The 23,735-nt window shown below is 35.3% G+C and overlaps 1 protein-coding gene across 3 annotated transcripts in view; it reads left to right on the top strand.

Annotated features, from left to right (window-relative positions):
• LOC144292809 (uncharacterized) overlaps positions 1-23,735 on the top strand; it is a 481,267-nt gene that overhangs the window by 48,738 nt on the left and 408,794 nt on the right. The window contains exon 4 of one of the 3 annotated variants that reach the window (XR_013360225.1): positions 22,981-23,640. The exons of the other annotated variants lie outside the window; for them this stretch is intronic. The gene's annotated coding sequence lies outside the window, so the exon portion shown is untranslated. Of the gene's footprint in view, positions 1-22,980; positions 23,641-23,735 lie in introns of those variants that run through there. 3 annotated transcript variants of the gene reach the window in all.

The following is a 23,735-nucleotide window of genomic DNA, read 5'->3' as shown; positions in this document are numbered from 1 at the left end:
CTTGCAGGTGAATTTAGATTCCAAAACAAAATTCCTCAGGGTTCACTTGAGTTTTGGCCTTTTCTGTATTTGTTACTTTTCACTGGCAGTGAGAGAGTTGACTCCTATTATAATTACTATATCTTTGTTCAGTTTGTTCACTCCCTCTGGATATAACCAATGTCACTGCCTTCTATATGGATTCCTTGCTCATCACATCCATGTTCCAACTCTTGAGGCCAGGGCTTCGTGTCCAGAACTGAGCGGGCCTGGCCAGCACTCCTCAACCCCTCAGGCAGCACCTCAAATCAAGCTCCCTGCTTGGTAGCCTCACCTGTCCCTGCTCAGGCTCAGAACCCCTGTGCCCGATTGCCATCCCTTTTGCCCTGCTCACTGATTTAGGTGCTCTGATCTCCATACCAGGCCACCACTCTTGTACAGATGTCTTCATCACAACAGGTGGGGCTCACACCCTCTACAGGGATACCCTCCTCACTCTGCCTGGGCTCTGACACTCCATGCCAGGGTACCCTCTTATCCAGCTAGGGTTCTGACACTCTGAGTTTGGTGAATGCTCCCTTTACTCTCTTTGAGGTCTGATTCTTCACACTGGGATGCCATAATCCATGAATTCCTTTCTCACCCTGCTTTGGCTCTGATATCCTACCTTGGGTTGAACCTCCTGCAGGTACCCCTGTTGTCATCCCAGTTAGCTTCTGACTTCCTGTCCCAGGTCACCCACTTAACTTCACTCAGGTACTGAGTAGCCTGACCAGCCCTCCTACCTGGACACCTTGCTCACCCTGCTTGGGGTTTTGCTACTAGATGCCTATCTTGTTCTGTCCCACATACTAATGATCTGAATTGTTTGGAAATGAAAGAAGAGGAAAGGAGAAGGGAAAAGGCTAGCTATATTTGATTTTTTTGTATCTTTTCTTTCAAACATATTTGTTATAAAGTTAAAAAGAAAATAAGATAAAGTTACTTCCTTTCAGAGGTTTACTTCTGGAAGTGGGGATAAACGTATAGATATTATTACAGTATAGTATGATAATACAGAGTTTTATCCTAGGATACTGTGGTGGCAGTTTGGAAATACACCTATGCCACATAGCAGAGGCCTTTGAGGGGTTTTGATGAGAAGGTTTAGTCTTTAAAAAATAGGAGAATCTAACCAGGTAAAAAGGAAGCCAGGGTAGGTTGATGCGCCCACAGTAACATTTGTATCACTCTAGAAATTTAAGTTACCATTATATTAAAAGTGTTAAGATTACTAGGAAAACACAAGTAGATTTTATTTATTTAAAAAGCCTTTATTAATGATAAAAATCTCATTACATGAGCAGTTTGGACCTTTTCTGACTTTTCGCAGAACAAGGAAATTGGTTCAAAAATGAGTTCATTCTGTTTTAAGGGCCTAGAAACTGCCTGAATATGAATTACTAGAACCACAAAAAAGAATTTTAAATGAAGCCCTAAATATTTTATAACGGGAATGCTTATTAATTTATACTTGGAGTAAGTATGACAAACTTCTGAATAAAAAGGAAAGGAAATTTTTTCTTTATAGAATGCCCTTCTTTTCTGTTTAATTAAAAAAAAAAATCAGTGAAGAATATTACTAATGGGGGTTTTTCCCCTGTGTGGGATCCTTGAGCTTGCCGCCATGACCATGATATATGACCAAGAGGTTTGACTTGGGAAGGATATCATTCAGTAGGTATGAGAACCATGGTTGGATATGAGAGGCTGATGTGTCTTAAGGGAGGCCTAAAAATGGGACTAGAGATTCTATCCCCAGAAGATTTGGGGGGATACATGGTTAGTTCTCTTAATTTGCCTATCCTATGCACTTGAATTAGGATGTGTATGTATTTTTCCTAAAAGAAAATTTATGCATCAAATAATATATTAAAATCAAAATTAAATGAATTATGGAAGGTTTTTCTGGCATGAGAAAACAAGGTTGAGCATAGCTGGTTTATAGAATGCATTCTATACTTTTGTTTTCAGAATACTACTAAAAGTAGAACTTCAGTGTGTGGTAAAACAGGCAATTTTTGTGGTCCCAATCTGTTGGAAAGGCCTACGTAGTTGTCTTAGCTGTATGTGGTGGTTGAGGCCCAGTATTGCCATTCATAAACTGCATGATCATGGGCTAGTTACTTGATATCTCTCAATCTCACTTTGATCATCTGTATGATATGAATAATAGTGTTGAGAAAAATTATATCCTTTCCCCATAGCATGTTATATTGTTTGCAGATTACTAGACTGAATGAACTGTATGTATGATCCACTTTCTCTACACATATTCTATGTCCAAATAACTTTATTTTTAAAGAAATCACTATTAATGCACCTGGTTCTTCACAGTAATTTCAGAATTAAGATAATTTTGCTTATTCAAAATATAAAAAAATAAAACTTTCTCAGAGCTGACATACTAAAAAAAAAAAAAACAAAATTAAACCAAAACTTGCATTTTACCTCCTTAGTACTTAGTATTCACAGGAGAATAGATAATATTTTCATCTGTAATGGAATGTTGATTACATAGTGAAAAATAGCTGTGTTGGTCAGTAATAAAATTGCCTGAAAACGATGCTTAAATTATATAATATAATTTTTAACTACTTTTTTTTTTAAAGATTTTATTTATTTATTCATGAGAGACACACACACAGAGAGAGAGAGAGAGAGAGAGAGAGAGAGAGGCAGAGACACAGGAAGAGGGAGAAGCAGGCTCCATGCAGGGAGCCTGACATGGGATTCGATCCTAGGTCTCTAGGATCAGGCCCTGGGCTGAAGGTTGTGCTAAACTGCTGAGCCACCTGGGCTGCCCCTAACTGCTCTTACAAACAGTGACATTGCTCCTTCTTTGTGTACTGAGATTATTATGTAATATAAGACATTGCATAAATGGTTGTAGAAATCATGATTCTACTAATTCAACAGTTATAATATTTTCTAAGAAGTATTGAGTCTAATCATCATATTAGGGTCAAGACCACCAACACTTTTGAAAAAGTAATTTGCAGATGTAATAAATTAGAGCTCATTCCTATTACTTCTTTGGGAAATTATTTTTACCAATATAGCTGCTTGTCTAGTTATTAGAAAATCTTTTGTTTAGACAATTTTCTTTTAAAATATTCCAGGTTACAGTATGTCATTTCAGTTTTCACGGCTACTTTTATGGTAAGTGTTTCTGCTAAAATACTTTATCAAGTGGAAATGCTATCAAACTTTAAGTGAAAATAGGCATAAAACCTCAGCAAATTTAGTTTGATTCTTAAGAAACAAATGCCTAGATTTTAAAAATAGAGTTTCTTACTAAGAAAGCATGTAGTAAGACTTTTTTTCTCTTTGAAATTTTCTTTTCTTTCTTTTTTAAGATTTTATGTATTTATTCATGAGAGACACACGGAGAGAGAGAGAGGCAGAGACACAGGCAGAGGGAGAAGCAGGCTCCCTGCGGGGAGCCGGACGTGAGACTCCATCCTGGGTCTCCAGGATCACACCCTGGGCTGCAGGTGGCGCTAAACCACTGCGCCACCAGGGCTGCCAAATTATTTTCTTTAGTCACAAAATACATGACCGAATTATGTGCTATTTATAAACCTAGGAAAAAGTTAAACTGATTTAATATTTTAAAAAAGCATGCCATCCAACATTGTATTAAAACACAGTAAACTTCCCAGAATACAGTTTTTTTTTTTTTAATAAATTTTTATTTATTTATTATAGTCACACACAGAGAGAGAGAAGCAGAGACACAGGCAGAGAGAGAAGCAGGCTCCATGCACCGGGAGCCCGACGTGGGATTCGATCCTGGGTCTCCAGGATCACGCCCCGGGCCAAAGGCAGGCGCTAAACCGCTGCGCCACCCAGGGATCCCCAGAATACAGTTTTTAAAAAGATTATTCCATTTTTTGGGATTTAGAAAAATTATCTTCCTTTAGGGATTTCCATAAGGTCTGAAGATGTAGATAGATATAGATATAGATATAGATATAGATATAGATACAGATATACATACATATAAATTTTTTTTGGTTACAAGTTATTTTATGTTTGTCGTAAGAGGAATTCAGTGCATGAAATTATAAGATAGGCACACAGATTAGTACTCACCATTGTTATCTGACATGTAGAGAAAGCATTAAATAAATATCTGTTGGATACATGAATGAGTTTTAATGAGAAATTAATTATTGTGATAAAGTTTGCTTTGTGCAAGTGTAAGTAATATAAGCTGGATATACATCTTTTGTTTTCAAAATTAATTATATCATCATGATGAACAAAAGACAAGTTCACTAAAAAATAAATTCACACGTGGCTACCATGTGCTGTGAAGTTTCTCTCCAAGAGTCTATACTGTGTTCCACTAATTTCGGTTTTGTATGTTAGTATGTGTAGTTGTAGGTGTTTATAGGTTTTTCACGTTAAGAAACTGTTTATGACATGTTTTTCTTCCTGGAATATAAAAATTTGATAAATAACTTTAAAAATGTTTTGGCATAAAAAGTTTAATTGATAACTTTTTGTGGAAAAAAGTTAATGGTTGATTCTTATGTTATTTTTTAGAAAGATCTCAAAAGTAGCTTTTTTTCCCCCTTTTTTTTTTTTTTTTTTTGATTCTTAAGAAAAACAAGGGAATCACATGTAAGAAAATTATTCTGGGCCTACAGCCTATGGGATTCCCAGTTGATGAATAATTGCTAATCAGATGTATATGGGTATTCTCAATGATTTTCAAAAATAGTGACAGTTATATCTCAAGATATCATTTATTTTGCCTGAAATATTTTTATTTTCTCCTAAGTTTTAACTTTTAGTACTTGGGGTATTACTGAGGCACTCATTTTCAATCATGTTATTTTACCTTCTGTGCTTCATGTTTGAGTTGGCAGGTAAGGGTGACTTCGTGTGACCTGTCTTTCTATTATCTGTGATTTCATGCCATATGTTGACCTCCTTGGTTTTGATCTTATCTTGGCCTATTGACCTCAATTTCTGATTTAATAGCATGTCTGACAATTGGGCATCTCTAGTCTATTCTAATTCCAATTAACCTGGTTATAGCTGTTCTGCAGTTAAAAACCGAAACATAAACAAACAGAAAACAAAAAAACCTCCTCCCTGATATCTAGAAACAGCTTCTTTAATTTATCATGTAATTTGGCCAAAATGAGTTCTCAATTTGCCCACATGGAATTTTTTAAAAAGATTTTATTTATTTATTTGAGGGAGAGAGAGAGAGGGAACATGGGGAGAGGAACAGTGGGGGGGGGGGAGAGGGACAAGCAGACTCAGACTTCTCCCTGAGCCTAACATGGGGCTCTATCTCACAATGCTGAGACCATGACCTGAGCCCAAACTAAAAGTCAGTCACTTAATCGACTGAGCTACCCAGGCATCCCCACATAGAATTTTTTATGCTTGCTTCCCTCCCCCCCGCACCACATGTTAATCCTCAAAAGTGTTGACCAATTTGTAGGAAATTTCATATTTAGCAAATTTTTTTCTAGATGTTCTGTAGATGTTCCAGAGAAGAAAGTTCCTGGGTTATAAATGTGTGAAAAAACTCTGTATAGTTTTCCTTTTCTCAAGGATTCATGGTAGTCATTAGTTTTCCAGTGAATAAACCTGTTAAAGTTTTTAGTGTAGCATTTTTGTAAGAGAGCAAGTTGGACTCTTATTGATAATCTTTGAAGTCATTTTTCTGTGCCTGAGGAACTTTGAGCCTGTTGAAATCATGTTATTTAGAGGTAGGTGTGAAACTTAAGCAATGTCCGTGTTTGAGGTTTGTGGTCCACTAATATTCTTGATCAGTTTCTTTCCCTCTATTTCTGGAGAGAATTGAATGAGGGAGGGTGGCATACGTTGGGTGAGTGAGTTGTAAGGTGGTAGGTTAAATAAGTGAGATAAATAGCTTACTTTTTTCACTTTGATTGGTAAGTAGTCCTGGTGTCATTTCTCCAAATAAAAGTCTAAGCGAGCTCCCATGATCAAAGTTAGTGGCATGTTATCCAAGAGTCTATTTGCTGAACAGGCTTTGTGCTTGAGCAGGGATGACAGAGGGGGCTGCATGGGCAAGTGCTAAGGAGTATGAAATTGTGAAGAGGGTTGATAAGCAAGACTTTCTAAGTCTGGAATGAAACTTACATCTTACAATTAGTACATTTATTCTACTATGCCTTCATCTTTTTCTTTTTAGAGGGGGAAAGGGCAGGGGGAGAAGGACAGAGAATCCTAAGCAAGCTCCACACCCAGCATGGAGTCCAAGACAGGGCTCTATCCCACAACTTTGAAATCATGACCTGAGCTGAAATCAAGAGGCAGGCACTTAATTGAGCCACCCAGGTTCCCCCAAATATATACATCTTTGCTTACTTTTTAAATTTATTTATATATTTATTTATTTATTTATTTATTTATTTATTTATTTATTTATTTATAAATTTATTTATTATTATTATTTTTTTATTTTTGCTTACTTTTGACACCTAGAAATTCATGAGATTGATAAGTAAAATATTTAGTTCATAATTATTGAATTTTCTAAAGCTGCTTTAACAAATTACCATAGATTTGGAGGCTTAAAACAACATAAAGTTAGTATCTTGCAGGGATCCCTGGGTGGTGCAGTGGTTTGGCGCCTGCCTTTGGCCCAGGGTGTGATCCTAGAGACCCAGGATCGAATCCCACATCACGCTCCCGGTGCATGGAGCCTGCTTCTCCCTCTGCCTGTGTCTCTGCCTCTCTCTCTCTCTCTCTCTCTCTCTCATAAATAAATAAAAATTAAAAAAAATTAAAAAAAAAAGTTAGTATCTTACAGTTCTGCAGCTCAGAAGTCCTAAAATCAAGGTTATCTGTAGGGCTACATTTCTTTTGAGGATGAAACAATTTCCGTGCCTTTTTTCTGTTTCTAGAGGTCACGTGGATTCCTTGGCTAGTGGTTCTTTTGTGTCTCATTCCAGCCTCTGCATCTGTCATCACCCTTCCTCACTGTGACTCTGACCCTCCTGTTTCTCTCTGATGAGAACTCTTGTGATTATATTGAACACATCTGGATAATCCACAATATTTTCTGGATTATTTCAAGGTCCTTAACTTAATCACATTTGTAAAGTCATTTTTGTTTTTTTAAGATTTTAAAATTTATTTTAGTGAGAGCAGGAGTTGAGGGGCAGAGGGAGAGGAGAGAGAATCCTGAACAGACTTCCTGCTGAGAACACAGCTTGACCCCATGAGCCTGAGATCACAACCCTAGCCAAAATCAAGAGTCAGAGTCTTAACCAATTTAGCCACCCAGGTGCTCCTGCAAAGTAACTTTTGCATGTAAGATAACATTTACATGTTTCCAGGATTAGGAGGTAGACATCTTTGGAGGGCCATTATTCTGTTTACTACAGACATAGAGTTCCATGAAGTATGGGACTATTAGTCTCTGATCTAAAGCATCATCTGGTAAATCAATTTCATCACTGAAAATGAAACAATCTTTCCTACAGATTTTTTTTTTAAGGAACATCAACTGCTAAAAATTAAACAAGGGAATATTATTATAGAATATGTTACTGGGTGATCTCTCTTTCTCAACTAGATATATTTATTTATTTTTGCTGATATCATAACATCTTCTCCCCAAATATAGTAGCAGAAATCTCTGAAATATAAGAGGATTCTCCTCTATAGCCCAAATAACAGTGTTTCTTTTTCCAAGTAAGTATAAGAAATTTGTTGCAAACTCTAGTAGGAGGAATATATTGGTAAAAGTAATTTTTCTTGAGCAAATGATCATTGTTTTTGTTGATCTTACAGATATCCAATAATATAACTGACCTCTTTGTACTTGACTACTAGGATGCTTAGAACAAGTTTATGGCCCATATTTAGCATTGGTGTTTTTATTATTTATTTTTGCATTTGCTTGTATTTTTTCCTGGTTTCTTCATTTATGTTTTTTTCCATCTCAATATACTGTATATGTCTCTATACCTTACCTTAAATCTTTTTTAGAATTTATGTATACATAAATAAGAAAATATTTCCTGTTTGTACTTTGGAGTAGTGTTTTCTGAGGAAACATATAGAACCTTTATCCTTGCAAGTTTCATAATTTGGTTAAAATGTCATCAGAATACTTTGAGTTGGAATTCTGCTTAGACAAGATTTAAACATCCATTGGTATTTACCTTGATTCCTCTTCCTCTCCTCTTAAGAATAATGGAAATATGAATTGACTTATTTTCTTGTTGGGTTCTATTTTATATTATATTATATTATGTTATATTCTATTCTATTATTTATTTATTTTTAAAGATTTTATTTAGTTATTCATGAGAGACAAAGAGAGAGAGGCAGAGACATAGGCAGAGGGAGAAGCAGACTTCCTGTGGGGAGCCTGATGCAGGACTTAACCCCAGGAACCCGGGATTATTACCTGAGTCAAAGGCAGATACTCAGTCACTGAGCCACCCAGGTACCCTTATTTTATATTTTCAAAGAAGAGAAGAACTTATGCAGGATTTTACTAAAGTAAAAATGTCTCTTATTTGACTCAAAATATCCAGATTCACTCTACTTAAATGAGAGCAGCCAAATGAAGTAATTATTATGTTTTCAGGAAAAGAGTTTGCAGAATATGAAAAAACAGTAGAAGGAGGGTTCTGATGGTAGGTAGCAATTTATTTTTGATACATTCAAAACTATTGCAATACTCATGCAGTTCTTTACAATTTTTCTCCGTGGTGCCAGAGTCTAAAACTACCCTGAGGAAGGAAGCATATTACTTCCCTTGCCCTCCCCCAGTTTTCTGTTTAAATCCTGCTGCTGCCAAGTTTGAGTGGAAAATCATTTCATTGCCAGTTGGCGACTTACATGACTCTTGGCCAAGAAAGCTATTTAAGCAACTTTGAAATCTGCTTAGATTTTCAGAGCTGTGTGTGTGGTGCAACACCAGTGCTCCTGGAAAACACTGGGAGGCATGCCATCCTCCCTGACATGCTCTCAAATATGACATAAGTTTCATGTCATGGATGCCAGCATAACAGAAGAGCTTAAAGGAGGGCCTTAACTCCATTTTGTGAGCTTCCTGACATAAATCCGAGGGGGTACTATTACTACTATTATTAGCACACATTAATTAAACACTAACTGTAGAGCTAGGAATTGTGCTAAGCCTTTAAGTGATTTTTAAATTTAATCCTCAGAACTGCCCTCGGAGGGAGTTATAATTGTTATCCCTGCTTTATGAGTGAAGAAGTTAGGACTTTGCCCAAGATCACATGGCTTGTTAGAATTGTGACTAAAACATTTGTATGTTTGACTTTAATGTCCAGTGTTAATCCATATGCTGTCACCACTATATGAGTTTGCATGTATATAAGGAGCCATACTATATTGCTGCTAAGACTTGGCTCATAGTTTTTTAAAAAAAATTTTTATTGGAGTTCAATTTGCCAACATATAGCATAACACCCAGTGCTCATCCCACCAAGTGCCTCCCTCATTGCCCATCACCCAGTCACCCCAACCCCCCCGCCCACTTCCCCTTCCACCACCCCTTGTTCATTTCCCAGAGTTAGGTATCTCTCATGTTTTGTGGCTCATAGTTTTAAAAGCTGTATATTTTTCTGATATGAGGTGAGTAATATATAGCACTTATCTCTTTAAGTTAAAAAAACCTACTTCATTTAATATTATTTTTTATCTGCTATCAACTAGAGATTGCCTTTACATTCTGAAAAGAAATATAACTCTAATATTACCTTGAGATTTATCTGGCATCATTGGAGCATAGCCTTAGGTGAAAAAAAGAATATCCTTAAATCATTTTGATGGGTAATAGCATAACGGGCAGATGTAATGATGCTAGGAGTGAGGAAGTGGATCTTATGCTGTTATTCAACTTTGACTCATATTATGACTTTAGAGAACAGCTCAGTGTTTTAATAGTTTTCATATCTTTTCCTTGAAATGAAGCTATACATAAATGTAACATTATGCTTAAGTGTGTAAGATTTGAGTTTTCTTCCTGAAGTAGGTGGACCAGCTACTAGATTATAGGCTTATAACATCTAAGTTACTCACATGTACTGTTCAAGCTGGACTTGTCCATGGACAAGGCAAAGGACCACATCTTTTCACAAGGGAAGGAGGGTAGGCCAGGCTTGCCCATGTTGTACACAAGTCTTCAGCTGATGCTTTCTTCATGCCTGACTTGGTTCTGATTCCGACTTGAGAGCTCAGCTTTGAGTTTCATTTCCAATTTGGCCTTTTTCTCAGACAATTCAGCCAACTTGGCTCTATGCTTAGGCTATGTTTGCTACACCCCTCACCCTTGCCCACCATTCTGATGTAGTCTATTGCCTTTCACCCCTTTTTATGGGCTAAACTGCACACAGCATTGCAAGTGCATGTCTGGCATTCTTGCCTTTGTGGTGAGCTACTCTTAACCCAAAGCTTAGTGCTTGTCTGACAGAGTCAAGCGCTACATGGCTAAAAAGTCACTATAAAGGAAGGTGTCTTAAATATTCTTTAGTATTCAAAAAATTCAGTGCTTAATCACAGAATGATACTTATTTACATTATTTTTTTTAAAGAATTTGAACCTGCTGTACTTATTTCCTCCTTTCTTCCTATTTTCTTTTCCTCCCTCCTTTCTTTATCCCTCCCTTCTTTCCTTTTCCCTTCCTTCTTTTCTTTCTTCCTAGAAATTTCAGGAAGATTTGAACTAGAAGAAGACTGAAACATTTCCACCTATCATAGTGGTTAGGATAGTGTTTATATTACAGAAGAACTCTCAAAATGGCTACTTTAAAACCACTTCTGTAATTGCGGTCCAACAAAAATTATGAAGATTTAAGAGAAAAGTCCTAGCTTGCATAATTTTTTATAATATTTTGATATTTACAAATATTTTAACTATTTAAGAATTCACAGTGTATGATATTATCTAATTTATAATTGCTTGTTAACATTAAAAGTATTGAAACTGCACTTCAAAGCATTAATTTAAAGAAAGGTTGAGGTGAAAAGTGGAATATACTCCTAAAGTTGCCAACTATTTTATATGATTTCAAAGTATATTCTTTTTTTTTTTTTTTTTTTTAATTTTTTATTTTATGATAGTCACAGAGAGAGAGAGAGAGAGGCAGAGACACAGGCAGAGGGAGAAGCAGGCTCCATGCACCGGGAGCCCGACGTGGGATTCGATCCCGGGTCTCCAGGATCGCGCCCTGGGCCAAAGGCAGGCGCCAAACCGCTGCGCCACCCAGGGATCCCCTCAAAGTATATTCTTTTTACACTTTTGACATATGTACATTTTGATCATGTATCCCTTTAAAATTATCATATTAATGTGTAGAATATTCCATTAACATGGTCTAACCTTGATTATTTCACTATTCTTTGGTTGTAGAATATCTTTTGTTTATTCATTAAGTCATTTATTTAAAAATATTAGTTGTCTATTAAGTCCATGATTATAAGGCAGCACCTCTGTAAATAAGGTAAACGTAGTTTCTAGCCTCTTTTGAGTTTATAAGTAATTGTAATACACACTGAAAAATGTCATGACAGGGAAAAATGAAGAGTTTTGTAGTTTCCACAGAAGAGGGGCAGAGTCTAAATGGCATGGACATGGCAGAAGAGGATTATAAAACATCCCAAAGCAAGTGTTCCTTTGCAGATCGCATGTAGAGATGGATTTAGCTAAAGTGGATGAGAGGGTGTTCTGATGGAGGCATGAACACTGAATATAAGAGAGAACACGGCATGTTCAGACACTGAAGAAAAATCCCATATGGGTAGAGGATTAAGTATAAAAGAGAAACTTGAGCATTGAGGAAAACTAAGAAAGAGGAATATGTAGGATCCAGGAAATACTGTGCCAAAACTAAAAACATAAGGAAGTTCCTGACTGTAGCAGATTAAAGTAGAAACTCAGCCATATTGAAGCAAGAAAGCAAAAAATCCTGGAATGAATATCTCCAGTGGAAAAGTAAACTCTATGTAACAAAGTAGAATTGAAAGGAAGGCAAGATAAATGTAAGGATATAATTTCCTTTATATATCCCCCCATTTCCTTTTTTAAGAAAAATGAAAGGCATTCAGAAACTCTAGGAAAAAACAAATGGCTGAAAAATTGAGCTATACTCCAAATATGAAGCTAATTATGTGGCTTGATTTTAAGTACTCGATATAATGGAAGAAAAGAAAATACATTTTACTGTGGTGTTAGGAACACTTTCTTTTGAGAAACCCAGAAGTAGTTACATTGGACTCATTGAAAAGTTACTGAGATAACTGGTGGAAGAGCTAAGAATAATAATGTAGTTATCAAATTTTGGGACACAGGAAGGCAGAGATTTTGTGTAAGTGAGCCAAAGCATTTTTTTCATACCAAAGTCAGTGGATGGCACCTAAATCTGGTAAATCAAGAAGAAGAGAAATACACATATTATTTAGAATTGTGGGACTAACTACCAGAAAGACCCAAACAGAAACAGCAAAGTTTACCTATGGAGTCTTGGAAGGAGGAGGGATATTTTCAATTTCATCATAAGCATACAGATTTTATTATTTTTTTTCCTATTTTCTTGTTGCACTTTATCATAGCTAAACTCCATCCCCCCCCCCGCCCCCCCGATATGATGGTCCTTAACCTGTTTCTGGCTCTTCTATTTTCCACTTGTTTTTGTCTAGAACTTCAGGGTCATGTGACCATTTTTACTCCCTTGTCTCAAATTCAAATCAATTACCAAATGCCATCATATTTGCTTCTAGACTGAGTATTGCTTTGATCCCAGCTATCACATCTTAAAAGTAAGACCTAAAATGGGACACCTGGGTGGCTCAGCACTTGAGTGTCTGCCTTCAGCTCAGGGCGTGATCCCAGGGTTCCAGGATCGAGTCCCACTTCGGGCTTTCTGTATGGATCCTACTTCTCCCTCTGCCTGTGTCTCTGCCTCTTTCTGTGTCTTTCATGAATAAATAAATAAAATCTTAAAAAAAAAAAAGACCTGAAAGAATCAAGTTATTTCCAAGAAACCTGACAAGAACAAGACTCATCCCAGAACAAGACTCAATATCTATAAGCATACACAAATATTAAGTGCTCAACAAGGCAAAACTCACAAAGTAGTATCCAGTCAGAGATGACCAGGTATGCACAGAAACAGAAAGAGAGGACGCATAATGAGAGAGGACGCATAATGAGAAGTAAAATCAATCAGCTGAAGCCAGTTCAGAACTGATATAGATATTATACTAGTAGGACATTAACACCATTAGTATAACTGCATTTCATACATTCAAAAAGTTAAGTAGATAAAAGGTTTAGGAAAGATCTAGTAGAACTTCTAGAGATGAAAACAATATCTAATGAAAAGCACAAAATTTGGTGTTTTAGGGTTCTCTTGAGAAACAGGATCAATAGGATGTGTGTAAATATATATAGTATTTATTTAAAACATATAATAAGGGATCCCTGGGTGGCGCAGCGGTTTAGCGCCTGTCTTTGGCCCAGGGCGCGATCCTGGAGACGCGGGATCGAATCCCACATCGGGCTCCCGGTACGTGGAGCCTGCTTCTCCCTCTGCCTATGTCTCTGTCTCTCTCTCTCTCTCTGTGACTATCATAAATAAATAAAAATTAAAAAAAAAAACATTTAAAAAAAATAAAAAAATAAAACATATAATAATATATAATATATTATGTATATAATTATAATATATTTATATAATATATTTATTTATAATTTGTTTTAAGGAATTATTCATGATTGTGGGGGCTAGCAAACCTGAATTATCATGACAGGCCGGTCAGCTGGGAAATTCCAGTAATAATTGATGTTCCATTGTTGACTCCAGAGGCAATCTAGAGACAGAATTCCTTTCTGCTTGGGGGAATTCAGTTTTTTTCTCTTTAGGTCTTCAACTAATGGAATGAGATCCACTTACATTATGGAGGGTAATATACTTTATTGCACTCAAAGTCTAAAATTTTGCCTTACTCAAAGTCTAAAAATTTAAATGTTAATCACATCTAAAAAATATCTTCACAATAATATCTAGACTGGTGTTTCACCAAAGAACTCAGCAAAGTTAACACATAAAATTAACTGTCCCAGGGATTAACAATAGATGAGACATTCAGTACAAAAAAATTAGTAAAATTTGAAAACATGGCAATTGAAATGTTTGAAACAAGAACACAGAGAAATGAAATAACATCAAGAAAACAAACAGAACGTCAGCAAACTGTGGGACAAGTTCAATTAGCCTAAATACCTGTAGTTAGAGTCCAGTGGACACTTTTCAATTCTTATTTACTTGGCCTTTCAGCAGCATTGGACTATGTTGACTATTCCCACCTTTTCCAAATACTTCATTTTCTTGGTACCATGTTTTGTTTTGTTTTGTTTTGTTTTCTTCCTATCTGGTTGCTTATTCTTTGTCTCCTTTTCCCTTCCTTCCATCTTTTCCTTTCTTTAATCTTTCGTAGGTTCCTTTTTCTTCTAATATTCTGTACTTTTCCTGTATGATCTGATCTTACTTATTGTCATGGCACCAGTTACCATCTCCATACTTGCTCCACAATCATTATCTTCAATCCAGAACTCTTTTGAACGTTTTCCCCCATTGATGTGCCACAGGCATTAGAATCTCAAAATAATCATCACTGAGTTCACCCTCTTTTTGTAACTCTCAAACTACTCCCCTCCTGCATTTCCTGTCTTACTGTGTCAACTCCTCTGGCCAAGCCAGAAATCTGGGGATTTCCTAGACTCCTTTGACTCATTCATTTCCTATCAGTCACAAAAGCCTGTTAATTCTACCTTCTAAATATTTTCTAGAATATGTGTGTTCCTTTTATCTCTGTTGCAACCGGTTTAGGTTAGAGGGCTGATATCTCTCCTGGTTTATGCCAAAAATATCCTAATTGATTCTCTGTCTGTAGTGTTCACAGTTCTAATCAGTTTGTTACATAGTAAAATGAGAATCTGACAAGGTTATTCTTAAAACCCTTTTAGTGGCTCCTACGCCCTTTAGGCTGAAGTCCAAGTTCATTACAAACATCTGTGCAATCTCTTATCTTTTACCACCCCTTTCCTACCCTATGCTCTAAATACACCCATACAGAACCTAGTACATAGTTATTGAATTGAATTGAATTGAATTGAATTGAATTGAATTGAATTGAATTGAAATGCATTGACAGGCTTCTGGGTCTACCTAAAGCAGTTTTCAAAATGACTTGTGTTTGTACATTCCATGCCTGTTTCATCATATTCTTTAAAATTTAAGAATCTGACTCAAGGGGTTAATTTGGTATGGCTGAGATCACTCTATGCTTCAGTTTCTTTATATATACAAACCTTTTCTGCATCCTTTTGACTTATGAAGAGTAAGGGAGTGACCATGGCTGGCTAGAACAAGCTGATGAAGTTCTGACTGGGAAGAAACTCCTCCCAAGGCAAATTAAGGCTTTCATTATCTTGCATGAGGACGACTGGGATAGTTTCCTAACTGGTATTTCTGCTTTCTGCCTTCTGCAGTCTAGCCCACAATCTGTTGGCAAAGTCATTAAAAAAGTACAGGCCTGGTCATGTCATTCCTTATTTAAAACTCTTTAATGGCTCACCCTGATCCTGAGAATGAAGTGCAAATATTTTCACTGTGGAAGAGTTTCTCTCTGGGCTGGTTTCTCTGCCTTCTCCATCCAGAACTCTTGGTCCTTGCTTCTGCCATCCAGGTGCTTTCCCTTCCCCTAAAAGGCTGGGTTATTTTTGCACCTTTGTTTATTCCACTTCTTGAACATCTTTTTCCATTACCATTTCTTTCTTTGTGCGTGTTCCAACTTCCATCATAGAGCTTGAAGGACTTGGGTGCTTAATACTTGAGTTGTTTTATCATGTGGTTTCTGAAAGACTGATTAACTAACTGACAGACTGAATGAAAAGATAAGCATGCAGATTCCATTCCCTCTTGGAAACCAAAACCAAAGTCCATTCCTTGACAATGCTTACTCTTGGCTGTTGTTCTAATTTTATTTTAAGTTCAGTGACAATCTCTAAAAAAGTGATATATACTCCATTGCTTTTCCTTATTCCTCAACCCTTTATAATCTGGCTCTTGTCTTCATAATTTTACTGAAATTATTTACTTACCATATCCATGTATACTTCTTGCTATATTCAGTGCCTTTCTTTTTTGTATTTTCCTTACTCTCTCTCTCCTTTTGCATATCCTACCATCATCTCAAACTCAGCGTGTCTAAAACTAAATACTCTTATATTCTTTTCACATCAATATTCCACCTATGAACTTCTTTCTACCAATTGTAGAACTAGTAACCCAATCTCAGATCCTTGAGTTTATGATCCCTTTCCTTATCCACTGATCTATTTGGTTTTTCGTTTGCAATATTTACTTTCATTCTGTACCATATGCACAGTTATCACCCTAGTCGTTTCACTGATGTATATTTGCAATAAACTTCTAGTTGTCTAATGAAATATGAGACACATATTTTAAAAAAATATTTATTTATTTATTTTAGAGAGAAAGAGAGAGAGAGAATGTGGTGAGTTGAGGAACAGAGGGAGAGGAAGAGAGAGAATCTCAAGCAGACTCCCCATTGAGCTCAGAGCCCAACACTGGGCCCATCTCACAACCCTGAGATCATGACCTGAGCCAAAATCAAGAGTTGAACACTTAACCAACTGACCCAGGTGCCCCCATATATATAATTTTAAATTGTCTGGTTGTAGCATTTAACAACATGAAAAAGTGAAATTTATCAATATATTTTATTTATCCCATTATATCCAAAATAGCATTTCAAAATGTGATTAACATAAAAATTATTTATGAGATTTTTAATGTATTTTTCCTCTTCTTTGGAATCCAGTTTGTGTTTTATACTTAGAGTACATCACAAGTGAGACTAGCACATTTCCAGTGCTCAATAGCTACATATAACTAGTGGCTGCTATCATGGATAGCACAGAGGTTAGCTGGTTTCCTTTACTCTAAATTTTTACTTCTTCCAATGAAATCTGTGTCCCACCATCAGACCAATTATCTTGCAGTACTATTTTCATCATAAACATGAAGAAAAGACTCTATGGTTACTTTCATTTGGGTTCCCTGGAAAGACCTGATCTCTTTGTGTAATTCAACACAAGGATCTCCATCAATTCATGTAGCCAACATTGTTTACAGCTTACCTAACATCATTTCAATGTATCCAATGTTATCCCACCAGACACCATTACATTGGTCTTTTTTAGTTAAATTGGTCTTTTCACTCACTATTCTATGAACATGCCTGCCTCATTCCCACCATTCCCACTACTGTGCTTTTACCTCACATAGTTCTTACTACTTGGCTGGTTTCCTCTATTCTTAGCTCTCAACTCACAGATCAACTTCTTTCTTTATGAAGCTTTACCTGACTAGTACAAGTAGAGGGGAAAGTGCTGTTGTTCAGACGTGAACATATAAATAAATTGTGTAATTAACAATATTATTAAAGTATAATTTGCACTTTAATAAAATAAGAAAAAAATGACAGCATAGAAAAAAGTACTCTCCACTAAAGGCTTATCAATAATTATAGTAATTGTTTCATTGTAAATTATTAGCTAACACTAATTGTTTACTATATACTAAACACTGTGCTAAGTGAATTATGTGAATGTTATCTCATTTAATTCTCACAAAAATATGAGGAAGTTTCTATTATTCTATTTTGTAGCCAACACATTTGAAGTCCAGAAACATTACATTTTCTGGAAAGGAATGAATGCAAGATATGACATCTAACTCTTTGACTCCTGCTTTTAACCACAAAGTAACAGAGCCTTCTCCATGAAAGCATATTCCCCCTAAGAGACTAAAAGAGTTTTCTACATATAAGGATTATTTCAGCTCCTTTCTCATTGGTAACCTAGACATCAACCCAGATACTTTGGTTAATATATTGCACATTTATTATGGTACATTATCTCAACTAAGATCTAATAAACTTTTCTGAGATTATTGCACTGAAGCTCTGCATTTCCAAAAACTAAACTTTTCCAACTTTCACTATGTTCATTAATACATTTAGTAAGCAATTTAGAAATAGAAATACACATTTCTTCATTCAGTAGGCTAGTAACAGAAAATTTAAAAACATGCTTGGAAAAATTGTGTAACTTAATCTAATATGATTTACTGTCCTCTTCTAAATATTCTCTCTCTATGACTAAATTCAGCTGAGGAGTTAAGTATAAATTACAACTTATATAGATAAGATTCTTTAAGTAAAATTATTTTTGCCAAAGCATTCCATTTGTGACATAGATGGAGAGAAAATAAATAGTTCTAGAAATCAATCTATTTTAGAGTAAGATGAATGATCAGATATCATCACGTGGTTACTGAATAAAAACTCATATATAAACCTTAAAAATTAGTATTATTTATATCCTATGTCCTTTATGTCTTACAATTTGTAAGATGCTTATACTTTTTTATTTTTAAGATTTTATTTATTTATTTTAGAAAGAGAGAAATAGAGAGAGTGCAAGCAGAGAGAGAGGTTGGGGGAGAGGGAGAGACAGAATCTCAAGCAGGCTCCATGCCCAGTGTGGAGCTCCATGTGGTACCAGATTCCATGACCCTGAGACCATGACCTGAGCTAAAATCAAGAGTTGGACACTCAACTGACATAGCTACCCAAGTACCCCAAGATGCTTTTACTTTTAAACAGTTTGTAGTCTCTAAATTGATACACAGAAAATTCCATTATTCCTTCCTTTACAACAAATAGAAATGTATCTTTAAACTTTAGCATATTCCCACTTACTTTTTATAAGTGTATGTATTGAGAAAGAATATGTAGTTCAATGACACCTTTTCCAAACAAATGTCTTGTTCAAGTAATTCATATAAAGTGTGTAGTGAATAGAATCTCTTGATATTCATTCATCACTGAACAAAAAAAGCTCTTTTATCCTATCTTCTTAGGTCTTGAACCATTTGATCATTCTTATCCCTGTGTCAGAGCATTATCCAACTTGCTTTCTTCTGAAAAGTCCTAATCTGTACTGGACAGATTGGAATAATGACCTTATTTTGCATGGAGTACTCACTCCTCCAAATTTCTAAGTGCTTCATCTCATTTTTGCCTGCTTTATTTATTACCACAATAGCCAAATTCTTGCTTTGATACTGACCAGGAGAAAATTCATTTGTTTATTTTACAGCATACAATTTTTCTTCATTAAGAGGATATTTACATGTTTGAAAATCCTTTGTTCCAAAATATTTACAGTTTCTGCCACCTTAAATCATCTCTAGTTTAACTAGAACTGCATTAAAAGGGTAAATTCTGGAGAGGGTTGAGAACTTTTATTCTTACATTGTTTTAGTTTCTTCCAAATTCTGTATACTTTAAGAGATGCTCACCCTTTCTACATTAATGGAAATGAAATGTATTTGCCAAATCATTAGAGAATCTGGCATTAGCTATGTGTATAGAGCGAATTCACTGCAATAATGTTAGGTTGGTTTTCCAATGTATTTCTGTACATTTTAGGTTGAACTGGAAAGTCCCACACAAAAGATTTTAAGAATATAGGCGCCTCTATTATGAATTGCTTGAGACTTCCTTACTAAAAAATAGGTAGAAATTTTGGAAAAGATGATGTATTCCACTTTTCAGTGCAGAATTATAACAGTCATTGTACCTAAGTGGAGATAAAATTCCACTTTATTTGCCTATCCCCAGATGGACCTCAGTTTTCAGAGAGACATGTGGTTTCTGAAGCTTTTATACTTGAAGAGTTTTTTTAATAGCAGAGCTATGTATACATACTTGTTAAAGATGTAAACTTATACAACCAATCTTAGAAAATTATTTCATAAGGTCTGTAAGCTTCTATTTCTAAAATGTGTTAAATTCTTCTTATTTAATTTTTAACTCAAATGACTTGACTTAATTTAAGCCACCTGAAATTTATAGTTTTTACTTAATATAGGTTTGTCATCAATATTTTGTTGTTTTAGGAAACATTCAGAAAGGAACTTAAAACTTAAAAGCTGAGTTTTTTTTTTTTTTCAAACTTTATTTATTCATGAGAGACACACAGAGAGAGGTAGACACAGGCAGAGAGAGAAGCAGGCTCCCTCTGGGAAGCCTGATGCAGGACTTGATTGCAGGACCCCTGAGCTGAAGGCAGATACTCAACCACTAAGCCACCCAGAGGTCCCAAAGCTGAGTTTTATCTAAAGCAAAACAGAGCTTTATCATTTTGAAATTTATTCTCCTTCTAATTAAATTGCTCAGAAAACATTGTTTTATAGTTACTAGCTTAACCTCTGAAGTACACATTATGCTGAGAGTGTAATGTCTTTCTACCTATTTTACAAAAAGAAATTCTTCATTGGCTAGAAAAACCCAACTTGTGAAATTCCTGTTGCCTTATCTGAAGTAAAAAAAGTGTTGAAATGTACTGGGGCCTACAAAGTAAACTGCAAAGAAACGGTCAGATACTTCTTTTCTTTATTGATATTGTGGGGGTTTTATTTTTGAAATAAACTTTTCTTGTACAAAGAATAGGGAAATATAAAGATGCTTAATGCTACTATATTTGATTAAATCTAACATGTTATGGATTATAAATTTCACTATTAATTTATGTACCTCCAAGTAAGAAAAAACATCACCAGGTAAACCATGACATACCTTAGTTTGAAAGTCTCATCCTAATTTTGAATTGTTAAAATGTGAAAAAAGTCATTGTAAAGTTGATGAGATACAGCATTTTTATACAATCTCCTAATCTAAACTTTGAGACTTGTCTTAAGATTGTATGACTTTTTGGTTAAAGCTTAACTTTAACAGAAATACGTGTATAGTGAAATAAGAAATCCTTTTAATTTTTTTTAAACTCAAATTTTTGTATGCTCTATGATTTTAAAGTGAGAGAAAGTTTAGATGTCTCATGCCCCTAAAAGAACTAGGTGGTACATGCCTATTGACCATTTGGATTGAGACCCATACTAGAGTTGTTAGGAACAAAGTTGACCAGCCTTAAGAGCATTCATTTTAAAAGTTAATTCCAAGGAGGGGTACCTGGGTGGCACAGCAGGTTAAGCATCAGACCCCTGGTTTCTACTCAGGTCATGATCTCAGGGTGGGGGGAGATCAGCTTCATGTCAGGCTCAGCATGAGTTTGCTTGAGATTCTCTCTCCCTTTCCTTCTGTCCCTCCCCTTGTCCACATGCTCACTCTCTTAAATAAATAACTTACCTTTTTTTTTTTTTTTTTAAGTTAATTCCAAAGAGAGGAGAGGAAAAAAAAGGCCCTCTAGATGGTGGGAAGATAGCTAAGAAGAAAATGGTATCTTGAACAGTTTATCAGTGCTCTTTTGGAATAGATAAGGATGTATTAGCAGCTATATTCCGCATGCCACAGGCAGACTAACCTCATTAATCTAAAATTGAGAGAGTCCTGAGCTAGTTTGGGTTAAGAAAGTGAAATGAGCAAATATTTTGAATAGTGGAAACAAATGGCATGTTACTTAATTAGGATGAGCTTTTGTCTCATTTAAATCTTCTTTTAATTTTTTAGTTTTCAAGACTTATACATCATTTGGTCATGTCTGTTTACAATATTTGAGTACTGGAGTAAATAGTTTTGACAGTTTATGATGTAATATGAAGCTTTTTCCACTTGGTGGCTGCAGTGATTAAAGTTCTGATCAATTTTATTTTGAGAACTTTATTTTAAAATGAAGATTTAATTATCAAAACTATGTAAAAATTCTTTATTATTTATTCCTGAAAAATTTTTCTTCTTCTTCTTTTTTTAAAGTTTTTATTTATTTATTTGAGAGAAAGCAAGAAGAGCATGAGCTGGGGGACGGCAGGAAGGCAGGGGCAGAGACGGAGGGAGAAGCAGACTCCCTGCTGAGCAGGGATCCTGACTCAGGGCTCCATCCCAGGACCCTGGGATCATCACTTGAGCTAAAGGCAGATGCTTAACTGACGGAGCCATCCGGGTGCTCCTTATTCCTGTTTATATTTTTTTGAACATATTATTACTACTGGCATCAAGTAGCTTATATTACATTCTTGGAACCACACTTCAGGGAACTTTTTTGAATTTGGGGCTTTTAAATATTGAATGTTTTCTTTCCATGTAGTTTGAAAGTTAAGTTGAATTAAATTGCTGAAAGTAGCTCATATATAGTTTGGGTTTTAAATAATTTATGAATTATGGCATGTTTTCAGTCACATATTGCTCTAGGTTAAAAAAAGTTTAATTTTTTTATTGCTAAGCTGAAAAAGCTTTATTTTTCTGGAAATACAGACATGACTATTATGAAGATATAGGATTTATTGTTCTCAATAATAACATTTATATTTATGTGAAATTCATGTTATTAACAATTAAAACAAAGGCCCTGCCTTCAGGGAACTCAAAATAAGATATATACAGTAAAGCCTTCTTTTTTAAAAAATTAGTTGGAGAATTAAGTATCTTCACTCAATTTTTTTCCATTGACAATTGAATTACATAAAATTTGTAAGAATTTATTATTAGAGGACTCCAACACTGTCTAAGACAAAAGTAGCAGCTGCTAAGTTTAAAATCTCACTGATCTTAATGTGAAATATGTAGATTTCATTTTTTATGTTGTAAAATATACAACATAAAGAGGTTTATAACAAAAATCTCTTACCTCAAATGACACATTTCAAAAGCTTGAAAATTTAATCTTAATGAATTTCATACACTTGTTGGATTGGGATACCTAAACTTAAACTTTTCAAGTGAGCTAAGTTTGTAAAAGAAAAACAATGGTGAATTGATGATTCTTATACATATTTCCTTATATCCTCTGTGACAGTTTTCTTAGTTTCTTTTTCTTTCTTTCTTTCTTTTTCTTTCTTTCTTTCTTTCCTTCTTTCTTTCTTTCAGAGAGAGAGAGAGAGAGAGCGCGCGCGCGGCAGAGACACAGGCAGAGGGAGAAGCAGGCTCCATGCAGGGAGCCCGACGTGTGGGACTCGATCCGGGTCTCCAGGATCAGGCCCCTGGCCAAAGGCGCACTAAACCGCTGAGCCACCAGAGCTGCCCGTTTTCCTAGTTTCTAAATTTAGAATTAGAAGTTTTGGGTGATGAAGATTTTTAGCATTACTAGATAATATCAAATTTCTCTGCAAAGTAATTAAAAAAATATATACTCCAACCACATACTATGGAGATTTCTATTGCTTCATATCCTCACCAGCACTTAATATTGATATACTTAAATTTTTTTGTTGTTGTCAACCTGATGAATTATTTTCTTTTGAGTTCCTCTACTAGTGAATATGAACATTTTTCCTTTTATTGGAAAGGAAATTCCAAGATACATAGAAAATGTCTATTGCACCATATTCCATTTCTTGGAATATCCATATTCCAATATGAATATTCCAAGAATATTCATATTCTTCTGAAAATGATCTCTTTGCATCTGCTCATTTTCTCATAAGATGGTCTATTATTTGACTTGTGGGAGTACTTAAAGTTTCCTGCATGCTAAGGATTTAAAGATTGTGTGCACTTTAAATGATTTTTCACAGCAGGTAGACTTTATTTCTTTTTTTCTTTACCTTTTTATAATGTGCTCAAATTTGTAATTTTAATGAAGAGTATCAAATATTTTGTTGTGTGTACTTAATTAGTATTTTGTATGA

The sequence above is a fragment of the Canis aureus genome, chromosome 2, assembly GCF_053574225.1.
Source record: "Canis aureus isolate CA01 chromosome 2, VMU_Caureus_v.1.0, whole genome shotgun sequence".
NCBI lineage: Eukaryota > Metazoa > Chordata > Mammalia > Carnivora > Canidae > Canis > Canis aureus.
Note: the sequence above shows the minus strand (reverse complement) of the source record. Positions and strands in the feature narration are given on the sequence as shown.